This window comes from Dipodomys spectabilis, unplaced genomic scaffold (assembly GCF_019054845.1).
Source record: "Dipodomys spectabilis isolate Male_0828 unplaced genomic scaffold, ASM1905484v1 ptg001480l, whole genome shotgun sequence".
Classification (NCBI taxonomy): domain Eukaryota; kingdom Metazoa; phylum Chordata; class Mammalia; order Rodentia; family Heteromyidae; genus Dipodomys; species Dipodomys spectabilis.
The window spans coordinates 1-12,982 of NW_024872157.1; the positions used below are offsets into that span (position 1 = coordinate 1).

General features: G+C 41.3%; 1 pseudogene; it reads right to left on the reverse strand.

The window, feature by feature from the left end:
* Positions 1-9,387: 9,387 nt before the first annotated feature.
* Positions 9,388-10,067, reverse strand: LOC122103049 (annotated as a pseudogene).
* Between the last annotated feature and the right edge of the window lie 2,915 nt (positions 10,068-12,982).

A 12,982-nucleotide genomic window follows, 5' to 3' on the forward strand; every position in this document is an offset into this window, starting at 1 on the left:
ACAACAACTGACAAAACTTAATAATAATAATAATAATTTTATGGTTACTATTAAGGTGTTATATATAAAGGCTACCATTTCATAAGTTTGTTTCTTTGATAAACGAAAAACAAATCCATCTTCATTGCCAAGAGCCAGGATTTGGCCATCTGCTTTACAGCTGATCTCTGGGTGTAGAGGCAATCTGTAATACAAAGGAAACCAAACCAATTATGACTATGTTGGGTCTTTGTCCATCCCACAAAAGATGGACAGGGTCTGAAGAATGGTGAATGCGGTCGCTCGCCCATTCCCCAGCCATGCTTAGCGTGGGAGACAATCAGAAGCAGCAGGGAGTCAAGTCAAGTAGGAAAACTCGTTTATTAACACACAGTAAGCACTTTTTAAAGCAAAAAAGACCCAGTGGCATGGGAGGGAAGGAAAAGGAACCAATTACTGTAAAGTTCACACCCTATCATGTACCTAAGCTTCCACAGGCTGGTTATGCACTGAAGGTAAAGCAAATGGGGCTCTGCCCATTCAACCCCTCTCAATGCCATCTTTGCTGCCCATGTGCTCTACAGCAAATTGGGTTCTGCCTACTCAACTCCCTCTCAGTGCCATCTTTGCTGCCCACGTGCTCCACAGATTCCCCTTTATTTATTTTAATGGCAGACCCACCTCCCAGTTAGTAATCCTTTTCCTTCTACTGTAAAGGTTATTTTAACAGGATTACATTGGAAAGAATAGCATTGGCCATGCAGGAGGTTTGAGGCAAGTCTGGTGGGCGAGATTTGGCAGACAAGGAGAGGGAGGGCCCTTGTGCATGATCCAAGAGCTTGTCCCTGTTACATCACATCCCCACCTAGCACAGTAATAAACATCAGCTCCACCACAGTTAGAAATGTCTGAAACAGTTCAATTAATTCCTGAACATATATAAAAGTCAATATCTCATAAGGTTGTCCTCTTCAGAACATGGGAGCAGCCTGGGTATTGGGAGTTCCATACATGCGGCAAGGTGCATTCTCGTGGGCTCCTACACTCAGGCCATTCTACTATAGTGCAGAAAAACAAGGAAAATTTAAAAGAAACTGCAGACATAGCAAAGCAGTTCCAGTCACCTGGTGTGGTTTAAGTAAGCCAGTTCCTTGTATGTGCCTTTAAGTGAGCACAGGGGTCAAGATGACCTTTGAGCTTTACTGTCAGTTCCCAACACCCTGTCTTTGTTTAAAGAAGAGAACCCACCTGTCATAGGTTGGGTAGATTGCCTTGTCTGCCTTACCCATCATCGGGAACTTCTTCGGAGCAAAGCTAAAGGCCTTGTCTTAGGTTGGTTAGACTGACACCCGCTCTTACCCATCTCTGGCTGCGATTCCTCTCGGGGGAAATTCATTCACTTTGATCTTGATCTTATGTAACTGGCTGGCTAAGCTCGGAAGAGTTTTGCAGTGCACATATAATGCAAGGAGGCATAGAAAATCCATCAGCAAAAGCATTACCAGGCCAAGAAATGTCATTAGCAGTCCTTTAACATTAGTCATGGATGGGATAGCAATCTTTGCCTCTTCAGAGTCCAGAGGTGGGGCTTGTTCTAATCCGGGTATTTGCCTGTGGGTTTGAAAAAGTTCTAAAGACAATTTATTTGATTATTTCTGCATTGCCAGCGCTGATCACTGCACAGGTCACCCGTTGAGGTCGATGCAGATTCCGTAGGGCCATTGCTGGGACTGTGAAGGTCAGGACAGCCAACAGCTGGAGTATCACCATCTGCAATTGTTAGAGAACACAAGACCTTCTCAAGGGCTGGTTGCCCTTGGGGATGGTTAGTAATTATCTTTTTTGCTTTCCCTCTTTATACACAAGCCTCGGCCACCATAGCTGTTTTACTTTCTTTGTTGGTTAGTTTATCTTGGGCATCCTCCTGTATAGAGAAAATGGGTAAATAGTTAAGGTTCCTGGCAGGGATCCAAATGGAGGCTGTCTCCCCTATGAGAAAAACGCATCCAAAGGCCCTGCTCATGGTAACTAGGGGGTCAGGTCCTCTCCATTGTTGTGTCAAGGCAGGGGATCCTTCCACCTGACTTTCCTTAAGGTTTGGTGGTCGTCAGTGCTTCTGAAATCTGGATTCAGTTGCCCTTTTTGAAAAGTTTAAAATGGTAATGGTAAACAAAGATACCTATAACTACATATGGGGCTAACTCCCTTTTTTTTTTTTTTTTTTTTAATTTTTTTTTGGGGGTCCGGTTGTGGGGCCTGAATTGTGGACTAACTCCCTTTTTTGTTTTAATAATTGCTCTTAAAGACACTGGAGATTTCTATCTATAACTACTTGGACTTTGGGAATTATAGGGAGTTCCTGTAGGATGATTAATATGCCATTTGTTAAAAAAAAATTCTGACATTGCTTTACTAACAAAAAAAGGTCCATTTTCTGTTTTAACTTGTGCTGGTAGACCCAAGGTGGCAAAGCATTGAAGAAGATGTGTATGTGCTGTGGCCCAGCCTGCTCCTGAGTAGGTATTTATAGATACAAAGATATATTGAAACTTACCAAAGGCTAGGAAATGAGTAACATCCATTTGCCAGAGGACGTTAGGTTTAAGGCCTCTGGGATTTACACCTGGTGGTTGTAATGGGGATACTTTTAAGAAGAGCTGGCATGTTTTACAGGTATGTACAATTCTTTTGAGGTCATTTACAGGAATCTAAGGAAATCTATATTGACGACCTCTCCAATTAATGTGGGTTAAATCATGCAAACAGGTAGCCTCTTGTAACATTAATGCTTGTGGACCAGTAGCTAACTGGTCTACCCAATTATTGCCTAGGGATAAAAAAACCAGGAAGTTTTGAATGCCCTCTCAAATGTTGAATATGAATAGGGGCTCCACATCCTTCTAATAGCCCCTTAAGAGTAAACATAAGAGGAGAAATAAGGCTTTCATCCAGCTTAATATATGCTTGGGGAAAATGAGGGAGCAAGTTAATCATATATAGGTCATCAGAATAAAAATTAAAGGGTATTATATTTGAATGTCCTGAAGTGCCATAATTACAGCGAGCATTTTTATATTGTGCTGTCCCTTTGCAAAGTTTAAATCTTTGTTGGCTTCGGGTGTTTTGTTATTCCTCAAAGGCTGCATACACAGAGCCTGCTTTACTTCCATCAGTAAAAGCATGGAGAGTGCCAGGAATAGGCGTATGAGAAAATAGAGATGGCATTTTAGAGGAAGTTGCCATAACATTACAGTCCATTTGGATGGCCCATGATGGCGGTCAATTTGGCCTAGAAATCCCTCCAATGAGAGAGCAAGATGAGCATTGGCTCGAGTGAACAACTCAATGTCTGCCATCTGAAAAGAAAAAACAATGGAGTGATGGTCAAGGCCATAATGCCTTTGGGCTTGGGTCTTTCCCTTGACAATAGCAAGTTGGTCTGCCTGAGAGTACACCTGAGGTGTGCCCCCCAGGGGAGTGTGAACCCACTCTAATGGCTCCCCCCTTTGAGTTAAAACTGCAGAAATTAATGTGACACCTGCAAACAACCAAAAGGAAATGGGTTCAAAAATAGAATACCTCCTCAGGGAAACTTCATCCAGGGCTTTTTGGAACTACAAAAGTATTGCCCGATGACTGTCTATAATTGTAATAACTTCTTAGGGTGTCCTGTCTTTTAGTAGGGCAAATAAGGGCACAAGACTATCTGTAGGGACGGGAACCCATGGCAACAGACAATTGATTCCCCCTAAAAGACTCTGAAGTTGGGTTAAGGTTAGCGAGACTGGAAAATCCAGCAAATGCTTACGGGGGCTGGCCTGAGTCAAGATATGGTGGGTTCTGAGCACCTTAAAAGGAGATACCTTTTGAATTTTATTGAGGGCTATGGTAAAACCCTCCATTTTCAACATGGCGAGAACCTGGGCCAGAAGGTCCTCCAGGCTTCCCAGGTCTTGGTGCCCCAAAATTATATTATCCATGTAGGCATAAGCAAGCGAGGTATCTGAACCCAGCACAGGCCCTAAAAGTGTGGACAAGTATTGTTGGCAAAAGGTCGGGCTATTGGCCATTCCCTGTGGCAGCACTATCCATTGAAACCTCCGATCAGGCTGGGAAAAATTAAGAAAAAGGATGGAGAAAGCAAACTTCTTGCAGTTATCTGGATGTAGCGGGATAGAAAAAAACTATCTTTAATATCATTGACAACCGAGGTATATTCTGAACATATAGCAGGAGTCCAGGGCATGCCTCTTAGGGGCGTTCCTACTAGCTCCATTCTTTCATTTACCTTACATAGATCTTGGAGCATATGCCAAGCCCCAAAGTCTTTTTGAATAATAAATACAGGAGTGTTCTAAGGACTCATAGAAGGGCGTATGTGCCCAACATTTATCTGTTCCACCACCAAAAGGTGGAGGGCTACAAGTTTAGGTTTGGTCAATGGCCACTGCTCCCCCTAGATAAGGCTGGCCATCTAAATCAAACTTGCATTGACAATACTTTTTTCGAATGGAATCCCTTCCTGCCCCTGGGACAGTGTGTAGGGAGCAATTTGCCCCCCCCCATGACGGTTGGCAGGGGATTGTTTTAAACAGTCCCTCTTAAAGTGCCCCTCCTGCCTGCATTTAAAACAAGTTCTCTCCCCAATGGTATTAGGGTTTCTTGGTCCGGGCTGCCAATGCCTGGGTAATAGCCTCATTGCAGATGTCTAAGCCAGTAAGGCTAAAGCTAGTGATTGGGAATGATGCTGTTGCATTCCCACATCCTGAGAGGCCACCACCCATCTGCTCAGGGTACTCTTTCTCAATCTTGCGCAGTCCATGCGGTGGTCTGCATTCATTCTTTCCCAGACCAGCAGCTTTACAAACTGATCTCATAGGTTCCCTGTGGGCAGCTTGCGGTTTATACTCTTTTGGAATCAGTCTACAAACTCAGCTAGAGGCGCACCAGGTTTTTGTCTCACTCCTGCTATGGGGGTCTCAGTGGGCCATCATCCAGTTTATACCAAACAGCAAGTCCAGCCTGCCTCACCTGGTCATGGTACAGGCCAGGTATTGTGGCCTTTTGGAGGCCAGTGGAGTATCCTTCCCCTGTCCCTGTTAACATGGCAAAAGTAATAGGTATCATGGGTTAAGCCTGCCGGTTATTCTCTGCTCGCACTCTGCATTCCTCCTTAAAGAAAGCACACCATTTAATAAACTGAGAACTATTGAGGACGGCTTTGGCAACATCTAGCCAGTCCTTAGGGACACACAGGTGATAATCAACGTCCTATAATAGGGTAAGGGCCCAAGGAGAGTTTGGGCCATCCTCCACCACCGCTTGCAGAACTCTTTAAGGTCCTTAGCTTGCCCTGGATAGCATTCCAATGGCCTGTTAGCTCCAGGTGCCAGATTGACTGGATGTGTTTGGGGAAGTGAATCCTGTGGCCTAGGGTCCAGGCTCCCAAGTGGCACTTCATTAAAGGGCAGGCCTCCGAGTAGGTTACTTCCCCAGCCCTCGGCCTCTCCATGGGAGGTTGGTAGGGGTCCGAGTCTTACAGGTCTCTCTTGCAGGTCACGGAGGGCGCCATACCTCCCCCCTCTGAATCAGAGGAATAGGGAGGGGCCTAGGAGAGTCAGGGACACCCGAGTCAGAGGGGGTAACCTTCACCTTCGTTTTGATTTCCACTGTCCACTCAACTCCCTCTCAGCGCCATCTTTGCTGCCCATGTACTCCACATGAATATAAATAATATTTTTTTCTCTGCATATCTTAAAAAGCCATGCTGACAACATGAAATAAAAAATCCCAAAGTTTAAAACCGTCTTCTAGAAAAGTTAAAGAATTACTGAGAACAAGTATTTTAAGAATAATTTCAGAAAGCTTGAACTCAGGGCCTGGGTTCTATCTCTGAGATTAATAGCAAGGCTATTGCTGCCACATTGAACCATAGAGCCATTTCTAATTTTCTCGTGGTTAATTGAAGAGAAGAATCCCACTGACTTTCCTGTCCAACCTGACTTTGAGCTAGGATCTGGAAATCTCAGCCTTCTGAATAGCTAGAATTATAAGCATGAGCTACTGGCACATGGCTACACTAATTGCTTAACTGAAAGAGTTAAAATTGAATGTTAATCATGTTTAACTTTGTAAAATAAAGTTAACTGAAATGCCTTTTACTAGTAATAAGGGATCAAATGTGTCTACTGTGTAGGTGGGTTACAAAGTTCTTACCAAAAGCTAAATACTTCCCTTGTTTTCTATTCTTCCAAAATTGTTTGCTCTCCAGAATCATGCCTTATCTTTCCTTGCTGGTTTCTGTAGCTTATTTCATACATGCTCACAGCTTCTTCAATTATCATTTCCTTATGTGAAGAGCTTGCAAATATCTATTTTCAATCCAAACTACTTTTATGCACCTCTCATCCATATATTCAACTGCCATAAATACTTGTGAAACAGTAATCTTGTCTTTCCATTACTGGATATAAATGTGTAAGTAAAATTTAGGAAAATAAAGGAATAACATCAATAAATATACCTGATGATTGTAATAGTAATGCTAAATATTACTACAATGCTGTTTTTCTGAACAATTTAATATAAAGCTCAAGGAAAACAACGTTTTTGAGTGCTGATATTGGGGTTTAAACTCAGGACCTGGCCTTCTCACTTATGCATTTTCCTTCAAGGGCGGTGTTTTACCCTTGAGCAGACATAGCTTTTCTTTTTATTGATGTTCTCTGCTGTGTTCAAAAGCAGGATTTTTAAACCTCTTAATTAGGTGATTCTTAAATATTCATAGGGGAGCAAAAGAAGAATAGAAGACAATAGAAGAATAAAAGAGTACAAGTTCAGGCTTGAAATCGTAGCTACGGAGGAGGCAAAGAGATGAAGATTTTGTTTCAGAGCCAACCAGGGGAGAAAAATCTGTGAGACTCCTCTCTCCAATTAATACCCAAAATGCTGGAAATTTTTTGGGGGGATTATTTAGAGATAAGAAACTCTTTGTCTTTCCTTCTTGGGCTGGATTGAAACCGGGATTCTCAGATATCAGCTCTCTGAGTATCTAGAATTACCGGTGTGTGCTAACAATGTCCAGTTTCAAGGAGAGGGCAAGGTACTGATTTCAAGCTCAAGGAACAGCACAAAAACAAAAACAAACCTTATGACATACAAATTTCTGCAGGGCAAATGACATAGCTAGCAAGATCAATAGAAAGCCCACGGACTGGGAGAAGATCTTTACTAGCCATACAACGGACAAGGGTCTCATATCTAAAATATACTTGGAACTCAAAAAATTAAACCACCCAACAACAAATCCTCAAAGAAACAACTGCCCAATAAGTAAGTGGGCGAAAGACTTAAAGAGAAGCTTCTCTGAAGAAGAAAGAAGGATGGCCAATAGACACATGAAGAAATGTTCAACATCCCTAGCCATAAAAGAAATGCAAATCAAAACAACATTGAGATATCACCTCACTCCAGTTAGAACAGCAAAAATCAAGAACTCTAACAACAACAGATGCTGGAGGGGATGTGGACAGAAAGGAACCTTGCTTCATTGTTGGTGGGAATGTAAACTTGTTCAACCACTTTGGAAAGCAGTATGGAGGTTCCTCAAAAGACTCCACATAGAGCTCCCCAGCGACCCAGCAATCCCACTTTTGGGCATTTACCCAAATGATCACAAACAAGGCCACACTAAAGCTACCAGCACAACTATGTTTATTGCAGCATTATTTACCATAGCTAAGACATGGAACCAACCCAGATGCCCCTCAGTAGATGAATGGATCAAGAAGATGTGGTATATATACAGAATGGAATTCTATGCCTCCATCAGAAAGAATGACATTTCCCCATTTGTTAGGAAATGGAAAGGCTTGGAAAAAAATATATTAAGTGAAGTAAGCCAGGCCCAAAGAAACATAGGTCCCATGGTTTCCCTTATTTGCAATATCTAGTATAGGTATGAGTCAAGCGGAAAAGTCAGATAATGTGATGTTAGGAAAACAAAACCTCAAATATGTATTTTAATGTTTTTGTTTCTTTCATGCATGTGTTTCTAACGCATTTATAAGATTATTTCCTTGTTGCTTTGTATGTCCCTCCCCCACAGTGTAACCCCCGCTTTCACTATATTTGATGTCAGTATAACATGTGGAGGAGACGGGGACAAACAAGTCGTTTAAGGATTCAGGTGGACCTGTTGCAACAATGAGAAGTACAAAATGTCATGTCAAAACCAGCTTTACAATGTCGGTGGGGGGGGGAGGGGGGGTACGATTGGTTGGGAGGGAGGGGGGAGGCCGGGAAGGGAGGTGAAGGGTAAACAAAGGAGGAGGCTGCAATGCTTGGTAAGAAATGAATGCATTATCCTGCCCATGTAATTGTAACCCCTCTGTACAGTATGTTCTCAAATAAAATAAAATAAAATTAAAAAAAAAATATACTGATAGAATACAAACCAAAACAAACAAAATATGGGTATCTAGATGGGTGAAGGTCTTAATAGCATTATTATCACTATTATCTTTTCTGGCATATTAAGTAACCCGAAATTATGCATTAAAGGCATAGCTTAGTGGGTAGAGTACTAGCTAAAATGAAATGTATCAAACCTACTTACGGAAGAAAGAGAAAAACAAACAGAATCTACACATATTTCGTTAATGTACTTTTAAATGCATTCTAATCAAGAAAATTCTAGGCATTGATGAATTTATTATTGACTTTTCCTAAAACTTTGAAAAGATCATTTTGATTCTACAAAAATACTTCTTTAGGAAGGTAAGAAATAGTAGCTGCCCTCTTAAAAGTTTCTTTTTTTTTTTTTTTGGTCCAGTCATAGGCCTGAACTCTGGGCCTGGGCGCTGTCCCTCAGCTCTTAGGCTCAAGGCTAGCGCCCACTTGAGCCACAGCGCCACTTCCGGATTTTTTCCCCTGCTTATGTGGTGCTGAGAAATCGAACCCATAGCCTCATGCATGCAAGGCAAGCACTCTACCAATGAGCCACTTTGCCAGCCCTTAAAAGTTTCTTTAAAAAAATACCGAGCTGAATTTTGTCTGGAATTATATTCCATGTACTGAGCAATTAAGGCGAATCTTTTCAGGACATTGAGTCTTCTAACCATTAAGTACTTTATTCATCATTTACTTAGTCCTTATTTTTTGTATAACATTTGAAAGGTTCTATAAAATCCATTTGGAGGGTCTTTACTCAAAGCAGAATGGCATAATGTAAGCATCTCAGGATTTAGAGCAGTGAGTATGAAAGCCATGAACAGTTTATCTTGTCTTTGAAGAAATTTTTAATGCATAGAGCATAAATAAGAAAGAACATTTTAGGTGATAGAGTAAATAATGGAGGCCAGGAGGTGGCCTAGCACCACCATAGGAAGACGAAAGCTTGGGTGCACCCTAAGGGAGAACTGTCCTGTCCTGTTCTGTCCTGTTGAGATACTTGTCATGCATCAGGTGCCTGAACAGGGAGGGCTGGCACTACTAATACAGCACCATGAATACAGTCAGCTTGGCGCCATCCATGGCACGCAGCAGAAACCAGATGAAGTGGAGCAGGGATTGGACAGAGGGTGGCCCGTGTTTGTTGGATGGTACTTCTATGCATACATGATGAAGACCACAGACCTGCTTTTGTTTTTCCAATAGAGAAACTGCAGCACTGCCTGGCGCACGAGCATGTCCACTTGCCTGGGAAGCTTTGGGCCATGGAGTCCTCCACCAGCAAGTTGGCAGAGCCAACACTGTCTGTGGAGTGTAGAAAGTAGTATCAAGGTTCCCAGTAGTTCTTGCTTTCCACAGAGTCAATGCCCAAAGCAAATGGAACCAGGGGTGGCCCTGTTTCCAGGAGCCCCAACTGAAACACTTCAAGGCTCTGGATCAGTGGGGTCCATCAAACTGAACATCCTAGCCAGACACTACATCCACTTCTGCCTTCTTTGGGGACTCCAACACCAACATGGACAGTGCTGCTGTGCTCTTTTGCTGGCCATGAGGGAAGAACAGGAGTGTGATCCCGAGCACATGAACTCCTGAGCCCCAGAGGGCTTACTTTGGGGCATGTACCTGAAGAAGAGGGTCCGGTACTTCTGGCATGCCCTTGATGCAGTTTACCTTGCATGTGATTGTTGTCTTCATTCTGGGAGCCTTCCTGCTCCACCATCGCTGCTGTCAATGTGGCCCAAATACTATAACCTTTAGAAAGACTAGGTCAAAGCTTGAAAATATCAATTCCAAGAATTGGGTGCATTAAAGAGGAGGGTATGGAAAGGGTAGACAAATGAAGGGAGGAAAGGACAGAATGTAAATGAGCTCATTGGATGAGAGTGAGGGAACAGAAGATGCTGTATGAAAGGAAATGTATTTATCTGCCTCATGAAATTGAAATCCCTCTACACAACCTCTTTATAATAATTATAAACTAAATTACTTTTCTAAAAAGGAATTCATTGCATATACCACAAAACTAAGAAAAGTAAAGGAAGGGATGTGTCAGGGGGGGTTGAATGTTGTAAGGATGGCATGGATCAATATGCACTGTCTTCATAAACTGCTTTGTTACATGGCACTTCTTTTGTACAACTGCTTAAAGATAATTGACAAATAAAAATAATAAATGAATAGATGTAAGGTAAGGTGAGTACAGGAGAAAGAAATGGTTGATATATACTTCTGATATGGAACAGGGCTTCCCTTTAGGTTGGAATCCTGTAGAAGAACTCTACTGTTTTTATAATATTTCAGAATAAGATGAGATTCATAAAGCATGATTCATTATAATTTGTCAAAAATAATTTAAATAGTTGTTAATTACCCAACAAAATTAAATTCCTATAGTATCTTTGTGAATAAATTTAATTTATGATCATGTTTTGACAGAAAAATCTATGAAAATGTTTTATTTACTTATTTTTTGGTCAGTCATGGGGCTTGAACCCTGGACTTGGGCACTACAAATCAGCTCTTCAGCTCAAGGCAAGCACTCTACCATTTGAACCACAAAGCCATTTCTGGTTTTCTTGTGATTAATTAGAAATAAGAGTCTCATGGACTTGCCTGCCTGGGCTGGCTTTGAAGTCAGAACCTCAGATCTCAGCATATTGTGTAGCTAGTATTACAGGTGAGGGCCACCGGTGCCTGGCTAAAAATCTTAATTCCAATTCACCTGCATAAAGCCAGAACTTGAGGCTTTGCTTAAAAGGTGGAATGCAGGCAAAAAGTGAAAAGCAAATACTAGCAGAGAGGTAGGCAGAGAATGAGAGAGAAAAAGAGAGAGGGAGAAAAAAGAGAGAAAGGGCAAGAGAGAGGGAAGGAGACAGGGAAAAACGTAAAAACGGGGGAACAATGGGAGGAGACAGGCAAAAGTGGATGATGAAAGTGAATATTATCAAAATATATGAAAATATAATGGAGTCCATTATTTTGTGCAATAATAAGGCAATATGTTTAATAGAAATTCAATTTTGAAAGCAAATTTCTCAATTTATAAGTTTTATTTAGACAGTAATGAGGATGGAGATTAGCTGCTGGGGAAGGTATTACTTGCATTCTATTCTAAAGCCCCGACCACAATCCCTGAAGATGCTCCTATCCAGGCCAATCAAGTAGCCACTGCCAGTTTTTGGTGCAAAAAAAGAGAAGTGTCATTCTGAGAACCAGAGGATTATAATGGCTAGCCATCTGTGGCTCAGGCTTATAATCCTAATTACTCAGGAGCCTGAGATGTGATTATTCAAGTCAGGACAAGCAGGAAAGTCCCTGAGAAACTAATCTCAAGTTAAACACCACAAATAGGAAATGGAGGTGTGGTTCAAGTACAAAGGCTCCAGGACAGCACTCAGGCACTGAATTCACCCTCAGGTTCGGTACATACACACACACACACACACACACACACACACACACACACACACACACACACACACACAACGTTAATTATATATTAGAAAACAGTCATATGTCAATATTTAATGCTCACAAATGTTAACTCCTACTAAATTTCACATTCTCTTAAAAGAGAGTAGCTTCTTGGCAGAATGTCCTTAATTTTTAAAAAGAATTTATAGCCATACTTCTTTGGCAGTCTCTATCACAAATTAGAATGGTGGGGGAAGGGAGGGCATGGGAAACTAGCCACTTCCTTTATGCTTCAATGATATTCTTGTACTTCACTAGTGGAAAAACATTAGGAGGAATGAGATGTGTCTAAAATAATATAAAACCATTGAGATTGCCTCTGATCATGTACAGGCTGATTAATTCAGTACAATATGACATATACATTGAACACCACAGGATGCTCTATCAAGTGAGAAGCAACCTATATATGATATAATCGGTAATGTGTGTATTTTATACTCATGGACATAGATATTTGTATATGCATGAGAAAGGTTCTGGCAATATATATCTAACAATGGAATTCTTTGGGGAATGGGGTATATGGTTGTGCAGATGGATTGGGGAGAAAAATTTAAACCCTAGATTTTAATTATGACATTTATGTACAATCAAAAAGCTGTTACTTTCAAAATTAAAAAAAAACACCTACTAGCATATGAGCTAAGAAAATACCACATAAAGCTGTAGTAATATTTTTTCTCACTTTTTGATTAGCACACATTCTTCCAAGGGATTTGATTATGAAATTTTTGTATATTCAAACAATGTATCTTTATGAGACTCATCTCCTCCATCACTCCACACATCCTGATACACAGGATGAACCACTTTTAGGCGCAGTACTACCAATAAAAAAGGGGGAAAATGAAATATATAAAAATTTAAAAATTACTATTAGTGTAGTCCTCACCCCTATAAAATGCTTACTTGGAAAGCAGAGTCCAAGATTGCATAGGAAACAATTATCAAGATCCCCTTCTCAGCTGGAAATGCAGTTTAGTGGTAGAATGCTTGCCTAGTATGCATGAAGCCCTGGGTTTGATTCCTCAGTACCAAATAAACAGAAAAGGCGGCTCAAGTGGAAGAGCACTAA